The sequence below is a fragment of the Marmota flaviventris genome, chromosome 9 (assembly GCF_047511675.1).
Source record: "Marmota flaviventris isolate mMarFla1 chromosome 9, mMarFla1.hap1, whole genome shotgun sequence".
NCBI lineage: Eukaryota > Metazoa > Chordata > Mammalia > Rodentia > Sciuridae > Marmota > Marmota flaviventris.
In genome coordinates, this window is record NC_092506.1 from 120400736 (window position 1) to 120418475 (window position 17740).

Below are 17740 nucleotides of genomic sequence, written 5' to 3' on the forward strand. Positions count from 1 at the left end.
CATAACAAGCCATAACCCAAGCTCTAATTCAAGTCCTAGGCCTAAAACTAATCCTCACCAAGAGTCATATCCAAACACAAACCCTAGCTCTAGATATCACCCTAACCCTAAAACTAATGCTAACACTAGACCTAGCCGAAACCTAAACCCTAAAACTAACTGTAATTATAACCCTAGTTCTTACATTGGCATTAGCCAAAACCTAGCCTTAACTTTAATACAAAAATAGCCTAATCCGAGCCCTAACAAATGATTCAACCCTAACCCTAACCGTAAAACTAACCCTAAACCTAACCCTAATCCTAGCACTAAGCCTAGCTCTAATCATACCCATTACCCTAAGTCAAACCCTATTCATATTTCTAACTTTAGTCCTAATCCTAATCCTTAGCCAAACCCAAACAATAACACTATTACTAGTCCTATCACTAGCCCTCATTCTAGAACTAACCCTAACCAAAATCATCACCCTAACCTTCATCCTTATTCTGATACTAACATTAATTATAGGTCTAAACCTGACCCTAAACCGAAACCAAAACCTATAACTAGCCCTATCAGTAAACTTATACCTAAACCTAATCCTAACACTAGCCCCAGACCTAAACCTAATCCTAAATATAGCTATTACTCCAGCCCTAGACCTAAACAATAACTTAGTGTGAGCCCTAACAATAAGCTTTATCCTAAAGCAAACAGTAACCATACCAATAGACCTAACCCTAGTACCATTCTGGTTTCACCCTAACCCTAACTTTAACCTGAACTCTAACCCTGACACTAGCATTAAACCTAGCTCTAAACATGACCCTAATCCAAAACCAAAACTTAAAAGTAGACCTACCCGTAACCCTAACCCTAAAACTAGCTCTAATCAAAACCCTTGATCTTACATTACATATAGCACTTAACATAGGCCTAAACCTAACACAAAACTTAAATAACCCTAACCCTAATTGAGGCCTAAACCTACCCTAAGCATAACACTCACCCAAACCCTAACCCTAGTCCTAACACTAACCCTAAGCCTCACCTTTGTCCTAACCCTAGCTTAAAGCCTAACCCTTAGCCTAAACATAACCCTAGCACTATCCCTAACCATAACCCTAATAGTAGCCCTAATCCTAAACTTAACCCTAGACCTAACACTAGCTCTAATCCTAGACATTACCCTAACTCTAACCCTAAACTTAATGATAACCCTATCCCCAACCCTAACTGAAACCCTAACCCAAACCATAAACCTAACGCTAGACCTAGCCCTAAACCTAAACCTTGCCATTGCCTTAACCCTAATTCAAACCCTAACCCTTACCCTAAAACCAACAGTAAACCTAGCCCTAAAACTAAACTTAAACCTAAACCTATACTTAACCATAAAGCTAACCTTACATCCAAACCAATCTATTACCGTAAACTTAATCCTAAACCTAAAGAAAACCCAAGCCCTAACCCTAAACTTAACCCTGACCATAACACTAAACCTAACGCTCATCTTAGACCTAACCCTAGCTCAAAACCTAGTCTTGACACTAAATATAACCCTAACCCTAACCCTAAGCTAGGGTTACTATCCCTAACCACAAAACTAATCTAACCCTAGCCCTAACCATAGATCTAACCCTATATATCATCCTTATGATAACCCTAATCCTAATGCTTACCCTAGGCATAACCCTAACCTTTTTGCTAACCCTAAAACTCCATTGCCCTAAACCTACCCTGAAACCTAAACCTAACCCAGTCAATAAGCCTAACACTAACTCTAACCCTAATGCTCTTTTGAGCCCTATTTCTAAACCTTAACATTAAACAAACCTTAACCCTGATCCTGACCTTAAAAATACACCTAGCTCTAAACCTGAACCTTACCCTAAGCCTAACACTTACACTAGACATACACACAAATTAGAGTTAGGGTGAAAGCCAGAATCAGAAGTAGGGTTAGATCTGGGTATAGTGTTATTGTTTGGTTTAGGTTAAGGGTTATTGTTAGGGCTAGGACTAAGTTTTTGTTTAGGTCTAGGGTTAGAGTTATTGTAGATTTAGGATTAGGCTTAGTTCTAGTTGTAATGTTAGGGTTAGGTTTAGGTAAACGTTTAATGCTAGGGCTAGTTTCAGGGTTAAGTTTAGGGTTAGGGTCAAGTTTAGACCTATAATTAATGTTATGGTCAGAATAAGGGTGAAGATTAGGGTTAGGTTTTGGGTTAGCTTTAGAGCTAGAATATGGGCTAGGGTTTGGAATAGAATAGAGTTAGTGTTTTATTTAGGCTAAGGATTATGATTAGGACTGGGTTTGGCTTAGGATAAGGGATACAGTTTGAGCTAGGCTTAGATCTAGGGTTACGGTTAGGGTTAAATCTAGTTTTAGGGCTCATATTAGGGCTATTTTTGTTTTAAGGTTAGGGCTAGGGATAGGACTAAGGCTAATGTAAGAACTAGGGTTATTATTAGGGTTAGTTTTAGGGTTAAGGTTTGGGCTAGGAATGGTGTTAGCATTTGCTTTATGGTTAGGGTGATATATAAAGGTAGGGTTAGTGTTTGGATATGAGTCAGGGTAAAATCTTGTTTTAGTCCTAGGACTCGAATTTGAGCTAGGATTGCAGCTAGTTGTAGGGTTAGGGTTTGGTTTAGGTTAGGTTTATGGTAAGGTAATGGCTCGGTTTTGTTTTAGGGCTAGGGCTAGGGTTAGGTTTAGTTTTATGATTAGCGATAGTGTTCAGCTAGTCATAGGGTGAGGTTTAGGCTTAAGTTTAGGGTTAGATTTAGAGTTTATTACCATAAATTAGAGTTAGGTTAGATCTAGCGTTAGGGCAAATGTTATGACTAGTGTTAGGGTTACAGTAATGGACAGGTTTAGAAATCGAAATAGGGCAAGTTGAGAGTTGGAGTTATTCTTAGGGCTAGAGTTAGGGATTTGCTTAGGGTTAGGGCTAAATTAGGGTTTGATTAGTTCTAGGTTTAGTGTTACGGATAGGCCCATGGTTAGGGCTAGAATTAGGGTTAGTGTTAGGGTTATGGTTAGTTTTAGGGGAAGGGATGAGGTTATGGCTAGTTTCAGGGCTAGGGTGAGGGTTAAAATTAGGTATAGGAATAGGGTAAGTGTTCGCATTAGGATTAAGGCTAGGTTTAGGGCTAGGATGAGGGCTAGGGCTTGTGTTTTGTTTAGAGCTAGGATTAGAGCTACACCTAATGTCCGGTCTAGGGTTATGTTTATCAATATTGTTAACTTTAAGTTTAGAGCTAGGGTTTGTGTTATTGTAAGTGTCTAGATTTAAGTCTAGGGTTATGTTTTGGGATAGATTTAGGGTTACGTTTATGGTAAGTCTAGTGTAAGGGTTAGATTTAGGTAAGGGTCAAGTATAGAGTTAGATGTATTATTAAGTTTAGGGTATGGCTTACAGTTCAATTTAGGCTAAGATTTATGTTTAGGGCTTTAATTAGCATTAGAGTTAGAGTTAGGGTTAGGGTAATGAATAGGCTTAGGATTAGGGTACTGGTTAGTTTTAGTATAATGGATAGGTTTAGAGATTGTCATAGTGTTAGGGTTAAGCCTACATTTAGAATTAGGGTTAGAATTATGGTTAGGGTAATAGATAGGTTTAGAGCTAGGGTTAGGGCTAGGGTTATGAATAGGATTAAGGCTAGTTTTAGTGAATAGAATTAGAGCTATGGTTAGGGCTATGGTTAAAGGTAGGATTAGGGCTAGAGTTAGGTTAGGGTTTGGGATAGGGCTAGGGTTATGTTTGGGGTAAAGGTTAGGCTTTGAAATAGGTTTAGGTCTAAGTGGATCGTTAGGGTTAGAAGGGCTTTGGTTAGTTTAGGGTTACAATTAGGGCTATGTTTAGGCCTAGGTTTAGGGCTAGGTTTTGTGTTATTTTAGCCCTAGGGTTATGGCCATTGGTAGTTAAGAGCTAGGGTTATGTTTAGGGTTACTTTTAGGTTTAGGGTTATAGCTAGGTGTAGTGTTAAGATTAGGTTTTGCGTTAGGGTGAGCTTTGGAGCTAGGCTGATATTAGGGTCAGGGTCAGTGTTCATGTTAAAGTGAGTGTTGGGGTTAGTGCCAGAATTAGGACTAGGTTTAGGTCTAGAAGTAGGGTTAGTGTTTGGGTTATGTGAAGGGTGATTGTTAGGGCTAGGGCAAGGTTGTTATTGAGGTCTAGGGCTAGAGTTCTGGCTAGATTTAGGATCAGGTTGAGGTCTAGGACTAGTGTCAGTTTTAGGTTTAGGTATAAGATTACCAGTAGGGCTAATGTTAGGGTTCGGGTTCGGGTTAGAGTCAAGTTTAGAGTTACGGTTAGTGTTAGGGTCAGTATAAGTTTCAGGGTTAGGATTAGGGTTTGGTTCATGGTTAGAGCTAGAATGAGGGCTAGGGTTAGAACTATTAAAAAGGTTAGGATATGGGTTAGGCTATGGATTAGGGTTAGGACTGGGGTTAGCTTTAGATTTATGGTTTGGCTTAAGGTAACAAATAGGATAAGAGCTAGGGTTAGGGAAGGGATAGGGACTGGATTATGGCTAGGATTAGTGTTCGGGTTAAAGCTAGGGTTAGTGCTTGGATTAGGTCCAGGTTTTGTGTTAGGTTAGGGCTAGTGTTAGGGCTACAGCTAATGTACTAACTAATTTTATGATTAGGGCCAGTTTGGGGGTTGGTTTTTTGGCTACGTCAAGTGTTAGGGTTAGGGTTCATGTTAGCATGATGTTTAGAGGTAGAGTTAGTGTTAGGGTCAGGGTCAGTGTTCAGGTTAGAGTTAGCTTTAGTGTTAAAGCCAGAATTATCACTAGGTTTAAGTCTAAGTGTAGGGTTAGTGTTTAGGTTAGGTTAAGGTTTATTATTAGGGCTAGGGCTAGGTTTTTGTTTATGTCTAGGTCTAGAGATATGGCTAGATTTAGGATTAGGGTTAGGTTTAGGAATAGATTTATTTCTTTTGCTAGTGTTATGGTTCAGTATAGGGTTAGTGTCAGGTTTAGACCTACAGTTACCATTAGAGTCAGAATAAGTGTCAGGTTTTAGTCATGGTTAGAGCTAGAATGAGGGCTAGGATTAGGACTAGCAATAGGATTAGTGTTAGGACTTGGGTTATATTAGGTTTAGGTTTGGCTTATGGTAAGGGATAGGGTTAGACCTAGGGTTAGGGAGACATTTAGGGTAGGGTTAAGGCTAGTATTAGGATTAGGTTTAGTGTTAAAGCTAGGGCTAGGTTTCAGATTAGAGATACATTTTAGTTAGAGTTACGGCTAGATTTAGAGTTACAGCCAATATTTATAGAAGAGTTACAGTTTGGGCTAGTTATAAGATTGTGGTTAGGACTAGATCTAGGTTTAGGTTTAAACTTAGGGTGATGTTAAGAGCTAGGGTTAGTATTAGGGTCAAAATTAAGGTCAAGGGTAGTTTTAGGGTAAGGGTTTGGACTCGAATTAAGTCTAGGCTTAGGGCTAGGTGTAGAGTTAGGTTTTAGTTTAGGTTAAGCTTTAAATTTAGGGCTATAGCTTGGTTTTGATTTAGGGCTAGGGCTATGGTTAGGGCTAGTTTTAAGATTATCATTAGGTTTAGGAGTAGTTTAGTAGTTCTAACTCTAAATCTAACTCTAAACCTAAAACTAGCAATAGAAATAAACCTATTCCTAAACCTTACCCTAACACTAGTCTTACTTTTAGAGTTAGATTTAGAATTAGGGTTAGATCTAAGGTAAGTCTAGGGCTAAGGATATGGCTAGCCTTAGTTCTAGGTTTATAGCTAGGATTAGGGCTATGATAAAAATAGGGTTAGGGCTAGGGATAGGACTAGGATGAGACAGAGAGTCTTAGGGACAGTCTTAGTGTTTGGTTAGGTATAGGGCTTAATTAGGGCTAGGAATAGGGCTAGGTTTATGTTTATGTTTAGGCCTAGGGTTAGTTTTGGGCTTAGGTTTAGGTTTAGTGTAAATAATGGGGTTAGAGCTAAGTTTAGGGCTAGAACTAAAGTTAGAATTAGGTTTAGGGCTAGGGTTTCATTAGAGTTATGATAAAGGCTAGGTTAAGGGCTAGGATGAGGGCTAGGGTTTGTGTTTTGGTTAGGTCTAGGATTAGTGTTAGGGTAAATGTCAGTTCTAGGGTTATGGTTAGGGATAGTTTTAGGGTTAGATTTATGATTATGTTTAGTGTAAGGGTTAGATTTAAGGTAAGGGTCAAATTTAGAGCTAGGAGTATTATTAGGGTCAGGGTCATGTTTAGTGTTTTGTTTAGGTTAGGGTTTAGGTTTAGGGCTCAAATTAGCATTAGGGTTTGGTTAGGGTAATGATAGGGTAAGTTTTAGGGTTCAGGTTAATTTTAGCATAATGGATAGGGTTACGGTTAGGCATAGGTTTAGATATAGGCCTAGAGTTAGCATTAGAATAAGGGCTATGTTTAGGGTAATTGGTAGGGTTAGAGCTAAGTTTAGGGCTAGGGTTATGGATAGGATTAGGGCTAAGGTTAGGGTTAGTGTTAGGGTTAGGGCTATGGTTTGTGTTAAGGTTAGGCTAGGATTAGATCTAGGGCAAATATCAGGTCTATGGTTATGTTAAGAATAGTTTTATGGTTAGGTTTATTGGTGGGTCTAGTATAAGGGTTAGGTTTAGGGGTATGTTCAGGGTTCTAGCTAGGTATATTATTACAGGAAGGGTCAGAGTTAGGGTTTGGCTTAGGTAAAGTTTAGGATTAGGGCTATAGTAGAATTAGGTTTAGGCTAAGGGTAATGATAGTGTTATGTTTAGGGTTCAGGTTAGTTTTAGGTTAATGGATGAGGTTAGGGTTAGCGATAAGGTTAGGGTTTGGCCTAGGGTTACCATTAGGGTTATGGTTATGGTTAGGATAATGGATAGGGTTAGAGCTAGTGATAAGTCTAGTGTTATGGTTAAGATTCTGGGTACGGTTAGGGTAAGGTTTAGGGGTAGGTTTGGGGTTAGAATTTAAACCTAGGGTTAAGTCTCAAATAAGGGCTAGGTTTGGTGTTTGGTTAGGGCTAGAGTTAGAGCTATGGCTAATGTATGAACTCCTATTAAAATTATTGCCAGTTTTAGGGTTAGGGTTAGGGTGATATTTATAGCATGAGTATATTTAGGGTCAGTGTCAGGGTCAGGGTTAGTTTTAGTGTTAGGTTTATGACTTGAATTAGAGCTAAAGTTAGTGCTAAGTGTAGGGTTCAGTTTGGGTTTAGGTTAAAGGTTATGGTTAGGACTATGGCTCAGTTTTGTTTCAGGGCTAGTACTAGGGTTAAGGCTAGATTTTAAATTAGTGTCAGGGTTAGGGCTAGTGTTAGAGTGAAGTTTAGGCTTAGAGTTATGCTTAGATTTAGGGTTAGGGTTGGTATAGAGTTAGGGCTCATGCTAGGGTTAGGGCTAGGTTTAGAGTTATGGTAAATAATATGATTTGAACTAGGGATACGTTTAGTTTGAGAATTAGATTTATTATTAGGAGTAGGCCTAGGGTGAGGATTAGTGATAGGGCTAAATTAGGGCTAGAATTAGGACTAGGATTAGTGTTAGGTTTAACCCTCAGTGTTGGGTTAGGATTAGGGTTAACAATGGAGTTAGGGTTAAGTTTAGAAGAATGGGTGGGGTTATAGCTATGTTTAGGGAGAGGGTGAGGGTTAGAATTGGGTTTAGGCCCTGGGTTATGGTTCAGTTTAGGATAAAGGCTAGGATTAGGGCTAGGATGAGTGGTATGTTTTCTGATAGGGTTAGGGCTATGACTCGGGCTAGGGATCATATCAGGTCTAGGGTTATGGTTAAGGAAAGTTTTAGGGTTAGGTTATGGCTAGGTCTAGTGTAAGGGTTAGGTTTATGTTAAAGGTCAGCTTTAGAGCTAGAATTATTATTTGTGTCACGGTCAGTGTCAGGGTTAGCATTAGGTTTATGTTAAGGTTAAGGGGTTAGGGCTCGAATTAGCGTTATTGTTAGGTTTAGAGTTAAAGTAATGGAAGTGTTTACTTTAGGTTTTAGTTAAGGTTTAATGTAATGGATGTGTTAGGTTTCAATGATTGGATTAGGGTTAGCATTAGGGTCAGGATTATGTTTAGTGTAATAGATAGTTTTAGAGCTAGGGTTAGTGCTAGGTTATGGTTTGGATTAAGTCTAGGATTAGGGTTAGGTTTAGGGATAGAGCTAAGTTTTGGTTTAGGGTAAGTGTTAGGGTTAGAGTAAGTGTTAGCTTAGGATTAAGATTATGATTAGGTTAAGATAAGGGTTAGTGTTTGAGCTAGGGTTAGGGCTAGTGCAAGGGTTAGGTTTAGGTTTACTTCTGAGTTCAAGATTATGGTTAGAGTTAGGTTTAGTGTTAGGGATAGGGTTTTAATTAGGATTAGGGTTAGGGTTAGGGTAATGGATATAATTAGAGCTAAAGTTTGGGCTAGGGTTAATTTTAGGTTTAGGGCTAGGGTTAGCATTAGAATTTAGGATAAGTCTAGGGTTATGTTTAGTGTAAAGTTTAGGCTTTGAGCTAGGGTTATGTCTAAGGAGAGGGTTAGGTTTAGAGTTAGGTTTAGGGTTAGGGATAGGCTTAGGTTTATGCTTTGAGCTAAGTTTAGGCCTACTATTATCTCTAGGTTTTGTGTTAGGTTTAGGGCTAGGGTTAGGATTATGGGTAATGTAATATCTAGGTTTATGTTTGGGGCTAGTTTTAGGTTTAGTGTTATAGCTAGGTGTAGTGTTAGGTCTAGGTTTTGGGTTAGTGTTAGGTTTAAAACTAGTTTAAGTGTTAAGATCAGGATCAGTGTTCAGGATAGGGTTAGGTTTAGGGTTAGAGCCCGAATTAGAACTAGGTTTAGTTCTAGGTGTAGGGTAAGTGTTTGGTTTAGGTTAAGGGTTATTGTTAGGGCTAGTGCTAGGATTTTGTTTAGGTCTAGGGCTAGAGTTATAAATATACTTAGGATTAGCTTTGGGTCTAAGTCAAGTGTTAGGCTTAGGTATACATACATGGTTACCGGTAGGTCTAGTGTTAGATTTTGATTTAGGTGTAGGGGCAGTTTTAGCCCTTGGTTTACTTGTTGGGTCAGATGAGGGTCAGGGTTAGTTTTAGAGGTAGAATGAGGGCTAGGTTTTTGACTAGTAATATGGTTAGAGTTGAAGTTAGGCTAAGGATTATTGTTAGGACTAGGGTAAGCATTTGTTTTAGGGTTTGGATTAGGGTAAGGGATAGGGTTAGAGCTAGGGTTAGGACCCGGGTTAGGATTAGGGTTAGGGCTAGTGTTAGGGTTAAGATTATGGTTTAAGCTAGGGTAAAGACTAGAATTAGGGGTAGAATTTGTGTTAGAGTTAGGGCTAATGAAAATGAAAAACGTGTGAACTACGGTTACAATTAAGGCTAGTTTTGGGGTTATGGTTAAGGCTAGTCCTAGTATTAGCATTAATTTCATTAGGGTGATGATTAGAGCTAGGATTAGTGTTAGGGTCAGCGTCAGGGACAGAGTAATTTTTAGAGTTATGGTTAGGGCTAGGTGTAAGGTTTGGATTTGTTTTAGGTTAAGGGTTTGGGTTAGGGATATGGCTTGGTTTTGTTTTATGGCTAGGGCCAGAGCTAGGGCAAGTTTTAGGATTAGCATTATGGTTAGGGGAATTGTTAGGGTTTGGTTAAATTTAGAGTTAGATTTAAAGTTACGTTTAGATCTAGAGTTAGGATAGGGCTAAGGATAGAACTAGGGCTAGGGCTAGGGCAAGAGTTCTAGTTAGTCTAAGGGCTAGGGTTAGAGTTAGGATAGAATTAAATTAGGGCTAGGATTAGTGCTAGGCTTAGTGTTAGTATTAGACCTAGGGTTAAGGTGGGAGTTAGGGTTAGGTTTAGGGTTATGGTTAGGTTTGTGGTAAGGGATGGGGTTATATGTAGGTTTAGGGCTAGCGTGAGCATTAGAATTAGGATTAGGGCTCAGGTTATGTTTTGGGTTAGGATTAAGGCTAGGTTTAGGGCTAGGATTATGGTTAGAGCTAATTTCAGGTCTAGGTTTACTGTTAAAGATAGTTTAAGTTTAGATTTTTGGCTCCGCCTTTTTTAAGTGTTAGGTCTAGAGTTAGTGTCAGGTTTAGAACTAAGGGTATTATTAGGGTCATGGTCATGATTAGTGTTTTGGATAGGTTAAAGTTTCAAGTTAGGACTCGAATTAGCATTAAGTTTAGGATCAGTGTAATGATAGGGTTAGGTTTAGGTTTCAGGTTAGATTTAGGGTAATGGATAGGGTGAAGATTATGGATAGGGTTAGGTTTAGGCCTAGGGTTAGCATTAGGTTTAGGGTTATGGTTAGGGTAATGGATAGGGTTAGAGCTGGGGTTAGAGCTCGAGTTATGGTTACAATTAGTTATAGGGTTAGAGTTAGGTTTAGGGTTAAAGCTAGGGTTAGGGCTCGGAATAGGGCTAGGATTTGAGTTATTTAGGGCTAGGGTTAGGGTTATGGCTAATGTAAGTATTAGGGTTATGATTAGGGCTAATTTTAATATTAGGGGGTAGGACTGGGTCTAGTGTTGGGTTTCGGTTTTGGGTTAGGGTGATGTTTAGACTTAGGGTTAGTGTTAAGGTCAGAGCCAGGGTGAGGGTTAGTTTTAGGGTTTGGCTTAAGACTCAAATTATTGCTTAAGTTAGGGCTAGGTGTACGCTTAGTGTTTGGTTTATGTAAGTATTATCGTTATGTCTATGGCTTGGTTTTGTTTTAGAGCTAGCGTTAGGGCTAGGGTTTGGTTTACACTTAGGCTTATTGTTAGGGTTAGATTTAGAGGTAGGTTTAGATCTAGGGTTATGGCCAGGGATATGAATAGGTATAGAGTTAGACCTATGGTTCAGGCTAGGATTAGGCTTCCAGTAAATTATAAGTGTAGAACTAGAGTTAGGGCTAGGTTGATAGTTACAGTTAGTCTTTGGGGTAGGGTTAGGGTTAGGGTTATAGATAGGGCTAAATTAGAGCTAAGATTAGGGCTAGGGTTAGTATTAAGCTTAGGCCTAGTGTTAGGGTTAGGGTTATTATTAAGGATATGTTTAGGGCTAGGAATAGGACTAGGTTTTGTGCTAGGGTTACAGCTAGGATTATGGCTAGGGCTAAAGTCAGTTTTAGGGTTAGGTTTATGAATAGTTTTGGTGTTAGGTTTATGGCTAAGTCTAGTGTAAGGGTTAGGTATAGGGTATCAGTCAGTTTTAGAGCTAGGGGAATTATTAATGTCAGGGTCAGTGTTGGGCTTTGGTTAGATTTGGGTTTAGGGTTTGGGCTCAAATTAGCATTAGGGTTAGCATTAGGGTAATGATAAGTTTAGGTTTAGGGTTCAGACTATGTTTAGGGTAATTCACAGTTTTGGGGATAGTGATAGGGTTAGTTTTTGCCCTAGGGTTACATTAGCGTAAAGGGTAATGTTTAAGGTAATGGATACAATTAGAGTTAAGGTTATGGCTAGCATTATGGTTAGGATTAGGTCTTGAGTTAGGATTAGGGTGAGGGTTAGAACTAGGGTTAGTTTTAGGGTTATGTTTAGTGTAAGTGTTAGGTTCTGAGCTATGGTTAGAGCTAGGCTTGGAGTTAGCTTCAGGGTTAGGTCTAGGTATATGATTACCATATGTTTTGTGTTAGAGTTAGGTTTAGAATGAGACCTAGGATTAGTGGTAGGGTCAGTATAAGGGTCAGGGTTAGGGTTAGAATTTGGGATAGGGTTAGAGCTATAATGAGAGCTAGGGTTAGGGCTACAAATAGAGTTAGGGTTTCGGTTAGCCTAAGTAGTAGGGATAGCTGTAGAGTTACCTTTAGTTTTAGGGGTTTGCATATGGTAAGGGATTGGTTTAGAGCTAGGTTTAGGGCTATGGTTAGGGTTAGAATTGGGGTTAAATCTAGTTTTAGGGCTAGTGTTTGTGTTAGGGTTAGGGATAGGATTAGGGCCACGGCTAATGTAAGAATTAGGGTTAACATTAGGTTAGTTTTAGTGTTATGGTTAGGTTTATTGTTATAGTTAGGTTTAAGTTTCAGGTGATGTTTACAGCTAGGGTTTTTGTTAGGATAAGAGTCAGGTCAGGGTTCATTTTAGGGTTTAGAATAGGACTCGAATTATTGTTAGGGTTATTCTTAGCATTTGGTTTAAGTTTAGGGCAGTGTTTAGAGCTAGGTTGAGTGTTAGGATATGAGTCAGTGTCAGTTTTAGTTTTAAAGTTAGTGTTAGAACTCGAATTAGGGCTGGGGATAGGTCCAGGTTTAGTGTTCGGGTTTGGTTTAAGTTAAAGTTTAGGGTTAGGGCTATTGCTTCGTTTTGGTTTAGTCCTAGCGTTAGGTTTATGTATAGTGTAAGTGTTAAGCTTAGGCTTAGGGTTATGGTTAGATTTGAGTTAGGGTTATATCTAGGGTTAGGGCTTTGACTAAGGGTAGGGCAAGGGTTAGGGCTGGGGATAGGGTTATGATAAGAAATATGGTTAGAACTAGAGAAAAGTATAGACTGAGAGTTATACTGAGTCTTAGGGCTAGTGTTAGTGTTAGCATTGGAGATAGGGCTAAATTAGTGCTAGGATTAGGGCTAGGTTTATTGTTTGGCTTAAGCCTAGAGTTAGGGTTGGTGTTAGGTTGAAGTTTAGGGTAAGAGATGGCATTATAGCTAGGTATAGAGATAGGGTGAGGGTTACAATTTGGGTTAGGGGTAGGGTGAGGGTTAGGGTTATGATTAAATCTAGGTGTAGGGATAGGATGAGGCCTAAGGTTTGTTTTAGGTTTAGGACTAGGATTAGGGATAGGGCTAATTTCAGGTCCAGAATTATGGTAAAAAATAGTTTTAGGGTTAGGATTATGGCTTTGTATAGGCTAAGGGTTAGGTGTATGTTTATGTTCAAGTTTAGAGCTAGGGTTATTATTAGGGTCAATGTTAGTCTTAGTGTTTGGGATAGGTTAAGGTTTAAAGTTGTGGCTTGAATTAGTGTTAGTGTTAGGGTTAGGGTAATGATAGTGTTAGGTTTAGGTTCAATTTAGGTTCAGGTTAATTGATTGGGTTAACATTAGGGTTCATGTCCAGGGTTAGCATTAGGGTTATGGTTTTGTTTATGGTAATGGATACAGTTAGAGATCGGTTTAGGGCTAGGTTTATGGTTACGAGTGGGGCTAGGTTTAAAGCTAAGATTAGGTCTAGGTTTGGGGTTAAGTTAGGGATAGGGTTAGGGTTAGGGCTAATCTAAGTATTAGGGTGATGTTTAGGTCTGATTATAGGGTTTTAGGGCTAGAGTTAATTTTAGGGATAGTTTTAGGGTTAGGGTGATATTTAGAGCTAGTAGTGTTAGGGTCAGTTTCAGGTTCAGGGTTAGTTTAAGGGTTCAGCTTACAACTCATGTTTGTGCTAGGGTTAGGGCTAGGTTTAAATCAAAATCTAACTTTAAACCTAGATTTTGATTTAGGTTAAGGCTTACAGTTATAGCTATAGCTAGGTTTTGTTTTAGGGCTAGGGCTAGGGTTAGGGCTAGTTTTAGGTTTAGTGTTTTTGTTTGGGCTAGTGTTAGGGTTTAGCTTAGTCTTTGTATTAGAGCTCTATTTAGAGTTAGGTTTTGTCTAAGGTAAGTGCTAGGGCAAAGGATAGGGCAAGGGTTAGTGCTAGGGTTAGGTTTAGGAAAAGGGATTGGATTAGAACAAGTGAAAAGTCTAATGTGTGATTTAGAGTTAGTCTTAAGACTAGTATTAGGGATAGGAATAAATTAGGGCTACGTTAGGGCTAGGATTCATGTCAGTTATAGGCCTAGAGTTTGGGTTAGGACTGTAATTAAGGCTATGTTTAGGGCTAGGAAAAGTGCTAGAGTTTGTGTTAGGGTTAGGGATAGAATTATGGCTAGGGCTAACTTCAGGTCTAGGGTTACAGTTAGGGATAGTTTTAGGAAAAGTTTTATGGCTAGATCTATTGTAAGGATTAGGTATAAGATAAGAGTAAGGTTGAAAGCTAGGGGAATTATTAGGGTCAGGGTCAGTTTTCGGGCTTGGTTTACGTTTGAGTTTAGGATTATGGCTCAAATTAGAGTTAGGTTTAGGGTTAGGGTAAACATAGGGTTAGGATTAGGGTTTAGGTTATGTTTAGGATAATTGATAGTTTTGCAGATAGTGATAGGGTTAAGGTTAGTCTTAGGGTTAGCATTAGGATAAGGGTTATGTTTAGAGTAATGGATACAGTTAGAGTTAAGTTTAGGGCTAGGGTTATGGTTAGGATTATGTCTTGGGTTACGGTGAGGGTGAGGGTTAGGATTAAGGCTAGGTTTATGGCTTGGATGAGGGTTTGTGTTAGGGCTAGTGCTAGGATTAAGACTAAGGATTATGTCAGGTCTACTATTACATTTAAGGGTAGTTGTAGTTTTTGGTTATAAATAGGTTTACTGTAAGGGTTAGGTTTAGGGTAAAGTTCAATTTAGAGCTAGGTGTATTAATACGGTGAAGGTCAGCATTAGAGATTGGTTTTGGTTAAGGTTTAGGTTTAAGGCTCAATTTAGCATTAGGTTTAGAATAAAGGATATGGTTATGTTTAGGGTTCAGGTTAGGTTTACAGTTTTGAATATCCTTAGGGATACCTATACAGTTAGGTTTAGTCCTCTTTTTAGCATTTGTGTTAGCCTTAAATTTAGGGTAAAAGATAGGATTACAACTAGGGTTAGCTACGTTTACAGTTATGATTAAGAATACTGTTAGGGTTAGGGTTATGTTTAGGCCTAGGGTTAAGGTTAGGTTTAGGGTAAGTGTTATGTTTGGAGCTAGATTTAGAGATAGGGCGAGGGTTAGGGTTAGAGCAGGTCTAGGGTAAATGTTAGGGTTAGAGATACATTTAGCATTACGGTTAAGGTGAGAGTTATGGTAATGGATAGAGTTAGAGCTAGGGTTCGGGCAATGTTTACAGTTAAAATTAGGGTTAAAATTGGGGTTAGGGATAGGGCTATGTTATGTTTAGGGTTAGGATTAGGGCTCAGTTTAGAGGTAGTGTTAGGGTTAGAGTTACTTTATTCAAATTTGTTTGATACAATCCAGGATTCATCTTTAACCTGTTTCCCAGGTTTAGGTATTTTGGCCCAACATTTTGGTGTCCAGAACAGTTAATGTTTTCATTTTACTCCATTTTGACCTATACATGTAAATGTAAATGGACCTGGAAATCAAACAGGGTTTACGCTAGCTACTTGAAACTGTACATACACCCTCGTTTCTTTGTGGGGACACTCTGGTATGTTCGTTGTGAGTGTGGGCCTAAGCTGAAGCATGCAAAAACAACTTTATCAGAGAGCCCTTTAGGAGAAAGCAGGGAATATGCACGCACTGAAATTCCTCTCATAATCATTTTGTGATATTTGTTTGATACTGAGTAGGACTTTTTATTTAGCTTGCCCCACAAATCTCTTCAAGTGTGGGACATCTAGGATCAATGGTTCCCTAATCAAGTTAGGGTTATTGTATGGTTTGTGTTAGGGGTAGGGTTAAATGTAGTGTTAGAGTGAGCGTAAGTTTTGTACAAATTTCTTTGATACTTGGACAGAGTCATCTTTTACTTAGCCTTAATATGCTCCTCAGGTTTGGGCTTTCTCATTTCAATGGTTCACTAACAAGGACACTCTGTATTTTAAGGTTTCACTTCATATTGACATATATAGGTAATTGAAAATGGAGGTTGAAATCAAATCGTGTTGATGCTACCTGCTTGAAACTTCAATCACTGAATCAGTTCTCTGTGGTAACTGTCTGGTTTGTTCCTTGTGAATGTAGCCCTAAGATGAAGATGGCAAAAACAACTTTATCAGAGAGCCCTTTAGCAGAAAATGGAGAAATATGCATGAACTGAAATACCACCTCAATTATTTGGTCATATTGCTTTGATACTGCATACAATTCTTCTGATAGTTTAACCCACTAGGATCCCTAAGTTTGAAAATTCTAGGATCAACAGTTTTTCAAACCTGATAGTGTTAAGGAGAGTGTTAGGGCTAGTGTTAGAGCTAGTATTAGGATTAGAGTTAGTTTTGTTCAAATTTCTTTGATACTAGGCAGGATTCATTTTTCTCCTATCTTTTCTATACTCCACATGTTTGGGCCTCCTAGGTTCAATGGTTCTCTGGAAGGAACAGTTTGTATGTTAAAGTTTCATTTCATTTTGTCCTATACAGGTAAATGAAAATGGAGCTGAAAATCAAACAGCATTGGTGCTAGCTGCTTGAAACATCACACTCCATCAATTCTCTGTGAGCAATCTCTGGTTTGTTCTTGTGACAGTAGGCCTATGTTGAATAATGTAAAAACAACTTTGTCCAAGAGTCTCATAGGAGATAACAGGGAAATATGCATGTACTGATATACTCCATGAACTTTTTGGACAGATTTCTTTGATACTACACAGCATTCATCCCTTAGCTTTCCCCACTAGGCTGCCCAAGTTTGGATATTCTACAGTGAAAAGTTTCATAAAAATGTTAAAATTAGGGGAAGAACTAGGATTAGAGCTAGTGTTAGTGTTAGAGTTAGTTTTATTCAAAATTCTTTGATATTGGCAGGACTTAACTTTTAGCTAGTTTTACTCTGTTCCCCAGGTTTAGGCCTTCTCCGTTCACAGGTTCACTGTCAGTAACAGTTTGTATTTTAAGATTTCAATTAATTTTGGCCTATATGAGAAAGTTAATGGAGTTGAAAATCAAACAGGGTTTGTGCTAGCTGCTTGAAACTTCACACACTCCATCAGTTCTCTGTAGGGACTCTGGTATGTTCCTTGTAAAAGTAATCTTATGCTTAAGCATGCAAAAACACTTAATCTGAGAGCCCGTTAGGAGAAAACAGGAAAATATGCATGTACTGAAATACCTCCCATAATTATTGGTCAGATTTGTTTGATGTTGCATAGGACTCATCAGTTAGCTTGCCCCACAAGGCTCCCTAAGGCTGTGAACTCTAGGATCAATTGTTCTCTAATCAGGTTAAGGTAAATGTTAGGTTTAGGGTTACGGCTAGGACTAGGCTTAGAGATAATGTTAAGGTGAGATTTAGTTTTGTTGAAATTTCTTTGATACTGGGCAGGAGTCATCTTTTATCTAGCCTTAACATGCTCCCAAGGTATGTTCTTCTCAATTCAATGGTTCATTATCATGAACACATTGTATTTTAAGGTTTCACTTCATTTTGTCACTCACCTATGGGTAAATGAAAATAGAGGTGGAAATAAATCAGGCAGCTTTTCCCCTAAACCTTACCATAAAATAGCCCTAATCTTATGCCTAAACCTAACACTAATCCTAGACCTATTTATAGCCCTAATTTTGCCTTAAACTTAACCCAAATTCTAGCCCTAAGACTAACTCTAATCTTGCCATAGCCCTATTCCTAGTTCTAACCCTATCCTTTACCATAATCCAAACATTAGCCCTAATCTTAGGTCTAACACTAGCCATAGCCCTAACCCTAGAAATAACCAAAACTCTAAATTTACTCCTTAGCCTAAACTAACCCTATCAGTAGCAATAACACTAATGCTAATCATAAAACTACCCTTAACTTTAACTTTAGTCCTAAAAAAACCGAGCCATATGACCTAACCCTAAACCTTAACCTAAACCAAATCCGAAGCCTAAATCTAGCCTTAAGCCTAACCCTAATTAGAGTCCTATCCCTAACCATAAAATGAAACGTGACCCTGACTGAGACCCTAACTCTAAACCTAGTTAAAAATATCACCCTAAACCTAAACCTAATCCTAAAACTAGACTCAGTCTTAAATGTAACCCTAAAACTAGCCCGAATTTTAACCTTAGTTCTTATATTAGCCATATCCCTAAG